The sequence below is a fragment of the Mus caroli genome, chromosome 7 (genome assembly GCF_900094665.2).
Source record: "Mus caroli chromosome 7, CAROLI_EIJ_v1.1, whole genome shotgun sequence".
Lineage (NCBI taxonomy): Eukaryota > Metazoa > Chordata > Mammalia > Rodentia > Muridae > Mus > Mus caroli.
In genome coordinates, this window is record NC_034576.1 from 129,182,216 (window position 1) to 129,189,098 (window position 6,883).

At 45.4% G+C, this 6,883-nt stretch overlaps 1 protein-coding gene across 2 annotated transcripts in view; it reads right to left on the reverse strand.

Moving 5' to 3' along the window:
* Spn (sialophorin) overlaps positions 1-350 on the reverse strand; it is a 10,670-nt gene extending 10,320 nt beyond the window's left edge. The window contains exon 1 of one of the 2 annotated variants that reach the window (XM_029479188.1): positions 192-350. The gene's annotated coding sequence lies outside the window, so the exon portion shown is untranslated. Of the gene's footprint in view, positions 1-135 lie in introns of both variants that reach the window. The other variant, XM_029479187.1, reaches the window with a different exon arrangement.
* Between the last annotated feature and the right edge of the window lie 6,533 nt (positions 351-6,883).

Here is a 6,883-nt window from a genome sequence, read left to right on the forward strand (position 1 = left end):
CAGCCAAGCACCATCCCCCAGCCAAGCACCATCCCCCAGCCAAGCACCATCCCCCAGCCAAGCACCATCCCCCAGCCAAGCACCATCCCCCAGCCAAGCACCATCCCAAGGGAGAAAAGGCTCTTCCCTACTTACAGCTTGGTCCACTGTGGTGGGGGTCTTGACAGCTGGAGCTTGAGAGCACTGCTCACCTTGAATCCATAGGCAGGAAGCTGAAGGCCCAGGGTTCCTGCTTCTTTCCTTCCTTCCTTCCTTCCTTCCTTCCTTCCTTCCTTCCTTCCTTCCTTCTTTCCTTCTGCCTTTTGTACAGCTCAGGACTCAAGGCCACGGAACTGTTGAAGTTTGCTTCCAGGGTAGGCCTTTCCACCTCACCTTAATCAAGATGTGTGCCAGAGGCTGTTTTCTAGGGGACTCTAGATCCCATCAAGTTGACACACTACAGTACTCATTACAGTAAGAGACTTTATCTCGGGGCATAGAGCGGGCCAGTGATGGAGCAGGAAGTCTGTGGTCCTTCTAGCTGTCTGCATACGTGTGCACATCCACCCACTCCACCCCACCCACCACTTGCGCATACAAAGGAAAAGAAAAAACCAACATGGTACAGGACACAAAAAACCCTTCACAAAACACCCAGCTGGTACTCTTCAAGTGAGAGAGGAAAAGGGGGGACACGGATATTCTTCCAGGTCTTAAAGCAGAGACAGCTGACTGCTGTATAGCTTAGATGAAGTAAAAGCTGTTATCAAGAAGGCATAGAAGTGCCTCAGGAGAGTGCCTACCCCCACAGGCAAGGCCGTAGCTCAATTGCATCACTACTACATAAACAGACAAATAAGCTGTTGAGGATATCATCTGAATAACTAGCAAAATTTTAATATAGATTACAAGGTAGAAAATCGTATTGAATTGGTATTGGCCTTCCTGATTTTGACCAGTATGTTAATGGGTTATGAAAGGGAACATCTTTGTCCTTTTGGAGATACTAATTTTAGTATAAAGGAGTGAATAATCGCAGTATTGGCACATTTCCTCTTCAATTATTCTTATAGATAATTAATACTGGCTGGAGAAGATGGCACAATGTGCTTCCTGTGCCAGCGTAAAGGCCTGAGAGGTCAGCTCCTCGGTACACACAGAAAATGACAGACATGGGTGCACATGGCCGTCCTCTCGGAGCTAGGGGTGGGACAGAGACAGGGGGGTTGAGGGGGCTTTCTGGCCAGTCAGCCTAGCCAAAAAACAGCAAAATGTACAGTGAGAGACCCTGTCTCAAGGATATAGTTGGGGAGAGAATAGAAGATACTGCAGCACGCTTCTCTGGCCTGTACATACACATGGCCGACACATGCACTTGAAGGCACTAAGAATACTAATGTGAGAGCTAAAAGTGAGGCCAGTGGGGGCATTTGTCCCAAAGAAACTTAGAACAGAAGGCTGAGGTGCCCGATAACATATCAAACTGGACGGTGGCAGTCTGGGCTTTCCCTGCATTGCAAGTCCCTAGTAGAGTCCTGGCTCCTCCCATTACTGATCACCCAAGCCCCTACACTGGACCTCTCTAGCCCCTGAGCCTCCAGGGCTCCCCTCCCCCAGCTCCTTCCTATAGAACCAGACATTCTGCCATGTGTTCTCTCTTGGTCCCTTCTCTTTGGCCCCACTCTCTTCTCTTCTTCCCGCATGGCCTTCTCTAGTCTGGACCCTTGCAGTCGCCTCTGGCTGTTTTCTCCCTCATAGCTACAATGTCCTCATTTTCATTCAGTAGGGAAACACATGAAGAGGCTCTGGGCATCTGCTGTAGAATTTTCAGTAGGTCTGGGTTTTTAAAAATAAAATATGATATTTTTTAAAATGCAAAGATAATAATCTGACCACTTATCCCCAGCTTCCGGCTTCTGTCACGTGGACCTAATCTGGCCTCCCTTGTGTCTGACCTCATCTTCCCTCAAGTCATTATTCACTGCAGCCCTAACTTCTTCCCTCTTTTTGTCTAAAACATGACACAAATCCACCCTTTCATCCTGGACTTAAAAGCACATGCATGCCTGGTTTTCTTGTTTTGTTTTTTTGTTTTGTTTTAATGGCCTGACAAAACCAAGCTGGCTCACAGGTCATGCATGACACAGTCCACTGTGGCAGGGGAGTTCCAACTGCAGCAGGTCATTCTATACCTGTCACCCAGGGTATGATGCATCCCTCCCTTAGGGTTCTGGACCGATATACTCACTTGCCCTACTTAGCATAACCCAACAGGAGAGGCCAGAAATTTGCCTGACCTGGAGAGCTCCTGTGTGTCCAAAGGCTTGTTTCCTAGGAGACTCCAGCTCCCAGCAAGCTGACAACAACCGGTAACCACCACAGACCTCCACTTTGTTCCTGGGGAAGTGCAGGAGCCTCAGGGGATTTTTGCACCGCCTGCTTGGCCTATCAAAAGGCCTTTCACTCAGATGTCTGGATGGTCCCCCATCTCACAGGGTGATTCAATTGTCACCCTCTCCAAGATGGCTTTGCCCACATACGCCTTATGTATGGGGGGTCGGGAGGGGGGAGGATGGCTTTATGGGAAGGGTAGGGGGTGGGGTGGGAGGGAGGTGATTGAGGAAGACATAGATCATCAACACCAGGTCTCCACATGAGCCTGTATGCACGGGCACAAGATTCGGGAAAACCTTGAAGCAGTAAAACCGATGGTATAGAGGACTTACTAATAAACTTGTTTAGGAAACATTAAGGTACACAAAGTAGAATACAACTATTCCAGTTCAAAGAACAGTCCTCTAGGGGGCAGCTCAAGGGGGCAGCACAGGGTCACAGCCTTCAGTAAGTCCTGGTCAATCTTTTAAGTCCCCTGCCCTCCTACCAGGAAAAGCATAATCCTGCCTGGTGGGTAGAATGGACCTGGGTAGCGAGCACTCCAAAAGAACAGCTCAGGTGTACTTAAATAATCCTGCAGCCAGGTATGGTGGCACATGCTTTAATCCTAGCACTTAAAGGCAGAGGCAGGATCTGCATTCAAGGCCAGTTTGGTCTATAAATCTAGTTCCAGGACAGCCAGGAAAGAAAAATAATCCTGACAATATTTTTGCTGTATAAGTCTTCCATCTGCCCAAGTGGTCAGAATTTGCAGTCTCCTGTCTCTGTTTAAATTGCTTAAAGTCACAGGGCAGTGGTGGTACACACTTAATCCCAGCACTCAAGAGACAGAAGCAGGTGTATCTTTGAATTCTAGGCTAGCCTGGTCTACAGAGAGCATACTAGGAAAACCAGGGCTACACACACACACACAAACGCTCTCAAAATAAATAAATAAATAAATAAATAAATAAATAAATAAATAAATAAAGTTCAAAATACAACTCAGGGCTGGACCTGAGAGAGATTTAAGGATGATGGGGTGTGTGTGGAATTCACACACCTAGCATGGCCCTGAGTTAGTGAACTCTTCTGTGAGTGGCTCCTCCTTGGGCATCAGCCGGAACTGGAGTGTACTATAGTTACAGAGGATTTTTTTTTTTTTTTTAGGTAATTTCCTCAATTACATTTCCAATGCTATCCAAAAAGTCCCCAATACACTCCCCCCGGATTTTTATTTTTTGTTTTCCCCTGAGGGTATTGAATGGATTATTACAGGGGAGGTGGCATAGTTCTGCATCACACAAACATTTGAAAATGCATATACATAAACACACACTGTTCTAGAATTATTACGCCTTCCCAGTGAGCATAAATCATAAGCATAGGGAGACAGACCCTCAACAGCTCCCAATAGTCTTTGAGCAGCTGCTGGAATTGGAAGCTCTGCCAGACTCTGACAGGGCCTTTTCCCATAGCTTTAATTTTTTCAACCTACCCTTTAGCCCAACACCCACCAGAGGTAGTGGGAAAGAAAGGATATGGGGGAAGTGGACCTGTTTAGAAATGGTTCCTTGGAGCAGATCCCATCTGTGTTGTCAGGAAATCAGCAGGTCAGTTCACAGGTCCGCAGTGGCAGCTCAATCCACTCACAAACATTTCACAAACACACCAGCCATCCAGTTCGGCAGACAGGTTAGCACAGCGGTGACACTTAGCAGAGACAGCCAGGCCCCCAGCCTCGGCACAAGTCAGCAGGAGGGAACAGCAGGAACGCCAGAAGTTCTCAGCTGTGCCTCTCTCAGGGAAGTGAAGATCAGTGAAGACCAGCAAGCCATTGAACATCTAATTGTGTAAGTAAGCCAAGTTCAGCCTCCCTCCAAACAACATGTGTCCTCCGTGGGTCTAGCCTCAGCATATTTGTCTGTCCCGGCTGACATCACTCTTCCAGTCAGCCTAGTCTGCGGAAACAGCAAGAAGCCACAGCGCATCACCAGAAGTTTTTTGGTGTGTTTCTCTCTATGGAGTCCTGACAAATACAGCTCAACTACTCAATGTAAGGCAGACCAATGCATACCTGTTGTTAGGGGAGAATCCTTCATCATGTGTTCTCTCACATGCTTGCTTTTAGCAGAACATCCTGTCTCTGGTGTCTGCTTCAGTCAAACTTCCCTTCATGAGTCTGCCTTAGCCTTTCCCCTGTGTCCACTTGAGCTAAATGTTTCTTTATGTGTTTGCCCCAGCAAAACACCATCCCACACAATTGACTTTCCAAAGAACCCTTAAGTTTCCACTTCATTTTCTTTTGATCTTCCTAGGCCTATCATTCAAAATGAACATTCTGAAATGTTTTAACCCAGTTCGTTAACACTCAGATAGAGGCCATTGAACTACAAATGGTCTGACCCCAGAGGCAACTTATCAAATGGTAAATAGCATCCTTAGTGCTCGGTTCCCTATGATACAGAACCTTTTTTGTTTTTGTTTGTTTCTCTCTTTCTTTCTCTCTTTTTCTTTCTTTCTTTCTTTCTTTCTTTCTTTCTTTCTTTCTTTCTTTCTTTCTTTCTTTCTTCCTTTCTCTCTCTCTTTCTTTCCTTCCTTCTTTCTCTTTCTTTCTTTCTTTCTTTCTTTCTTTCTCTCTTTCTTTCTTTGTTTTAAGGGTCTCCCTATGTAGCCCTGGTTCCTGGAACTCACAGAATCCTCCTGCCTCTACCTCTTGAGCGCCAGGATTACAAACATGCACCATGCATCATCACCTCTGATTTCCTTTCCAATGATCTCACTGACCCTGAGAGAGTTTACTACTCACCAAGAATTTGAGAGAAAGCAATAACCTTGAGTGAGAACGCATTTTTCCTTAATATGAGTGTTAGAGCCAGGCGTGGTGGCACACACCTTTAATTCCAGCACTCGGGAGGCAGAGGCAGGTGGATTTATAGCCTGGTCTACAGAGTGAGTTCCAGGACATCCAGGGCTATACAGAGAAACCCTGTCTTGAAACAAAACAACAACAACAAAAAAAGGAGTGTTAGAAGCTGGGTAAAATATTAAGGCCTAGATGGAATGTTAAGTCCTAGGTAGAATGTTAAGGTCTAGGTAACTGTCACCTGGCTGGCCTGCCATTATAAGGAAACTTTCTCATATGTTTCTGCTGTTACTAGGAAACTTTCTAATGCCAAAATTGATTGCATATTCTGTTATATTCTGTGTCCTTGGAAATCAGTCACAATAGAAGACAGTAGAACTGTTTTGTATAGTTACCCACAATAAGCTTGATCCAGAACCAACCACACAGCACTTCCTGTACCTATGCATAAGCTTTTATGGTATTTATTTGCTCTATAAATGCTCCTGGGATGGACCCCAACATAAGAGAGACACCTGCACCAATATAAGAAATTATTTGGAATAAGACTTCCATTTTGAGTAGTGGTCTAATAGAGTTTAAGTTCCCAAGACCTCCCAGGAATCTGACATCCTATTCAGCAGAGAAAGACATGTGGATGGGTAACTGACATCCTGGTTGTCAAGTTAAAATAAGTCCCATCCTGGTAGACAAACTTAAAACTGGATGTTAGACAAGTTAACTCCCCTGCCACAGTTGAATACCCCAACCAATGGGAGCAGGATAAGTATATAGCAAAGGTATGTTCCTAAGGAAATTCCCTCTTCCTAAATCCTGATTGGTGGAGAAACTTGGCACAGATGTTGTGGATTTGGGGCTTAAAACCCTGTAGGATCTTAACTTGGGGTAATGATTCAGTTCCCGAATCTGGACCATGATCCTGGCCTACTGGTTCTGGGCCTGTGCTCAATAAACTATCCCTGTCTGACTGAGACCAGTGTTTCTGTGGTTTGTGAGGCAATTCCTGGACCCCAACAAAGGACAGGCAGGGTTAGGGGTAATGGTTATATAAGCTGATGACATGACCAGCCACTCCACAATTTGGTTAAGGGGAAGCAATTAGAGAAAGAGAAAGAGAGAGAGAGAGAGAGAGAGAGAGAGAGAGAGAGAGAGAGATTGAGAGAGAAAGCATAGCATAGAAGTTAGGTTATAAGGAGAATGAGTAGTGGGCAAAAGGAAGCTGGGGACTTTTAGGGTAGGAGCTGTGGTGAGAAGAGACGAGCCAGGATGCCAGCATGGTCCTTGGAATGTGTAACAGGTACCTGTGACACTGAGGGAGCCTGGAGGCCAGCATGGGCTTTGACATCCTGACTAGCAGCCATATGTCCCCTCTGCCAGTGACTCCTTTCAGTAGAGGAAAACCTGCTTCACACATTTCTGAGGAATGCTCAGAAATTGTTAGAAATCCTCCTATAGTTCAGGCTGTGGCTATTTTTGGATATTTGTACAAGCTTTTGGAGTTTGGGGAAATGGAGTTTCCTTTGGACCTGACACTAAGAGAGCTAAACATGTAATTGGAGTTTTAGATAACAAAGTTTTTTCTGTCTTTTTTCTTTTCTTTTTTAGTCCAGGAAAAAAAAAATCCAGCTATCTTTTTTTTTTGTTTGTTTTTGTTTTTCGAGACAG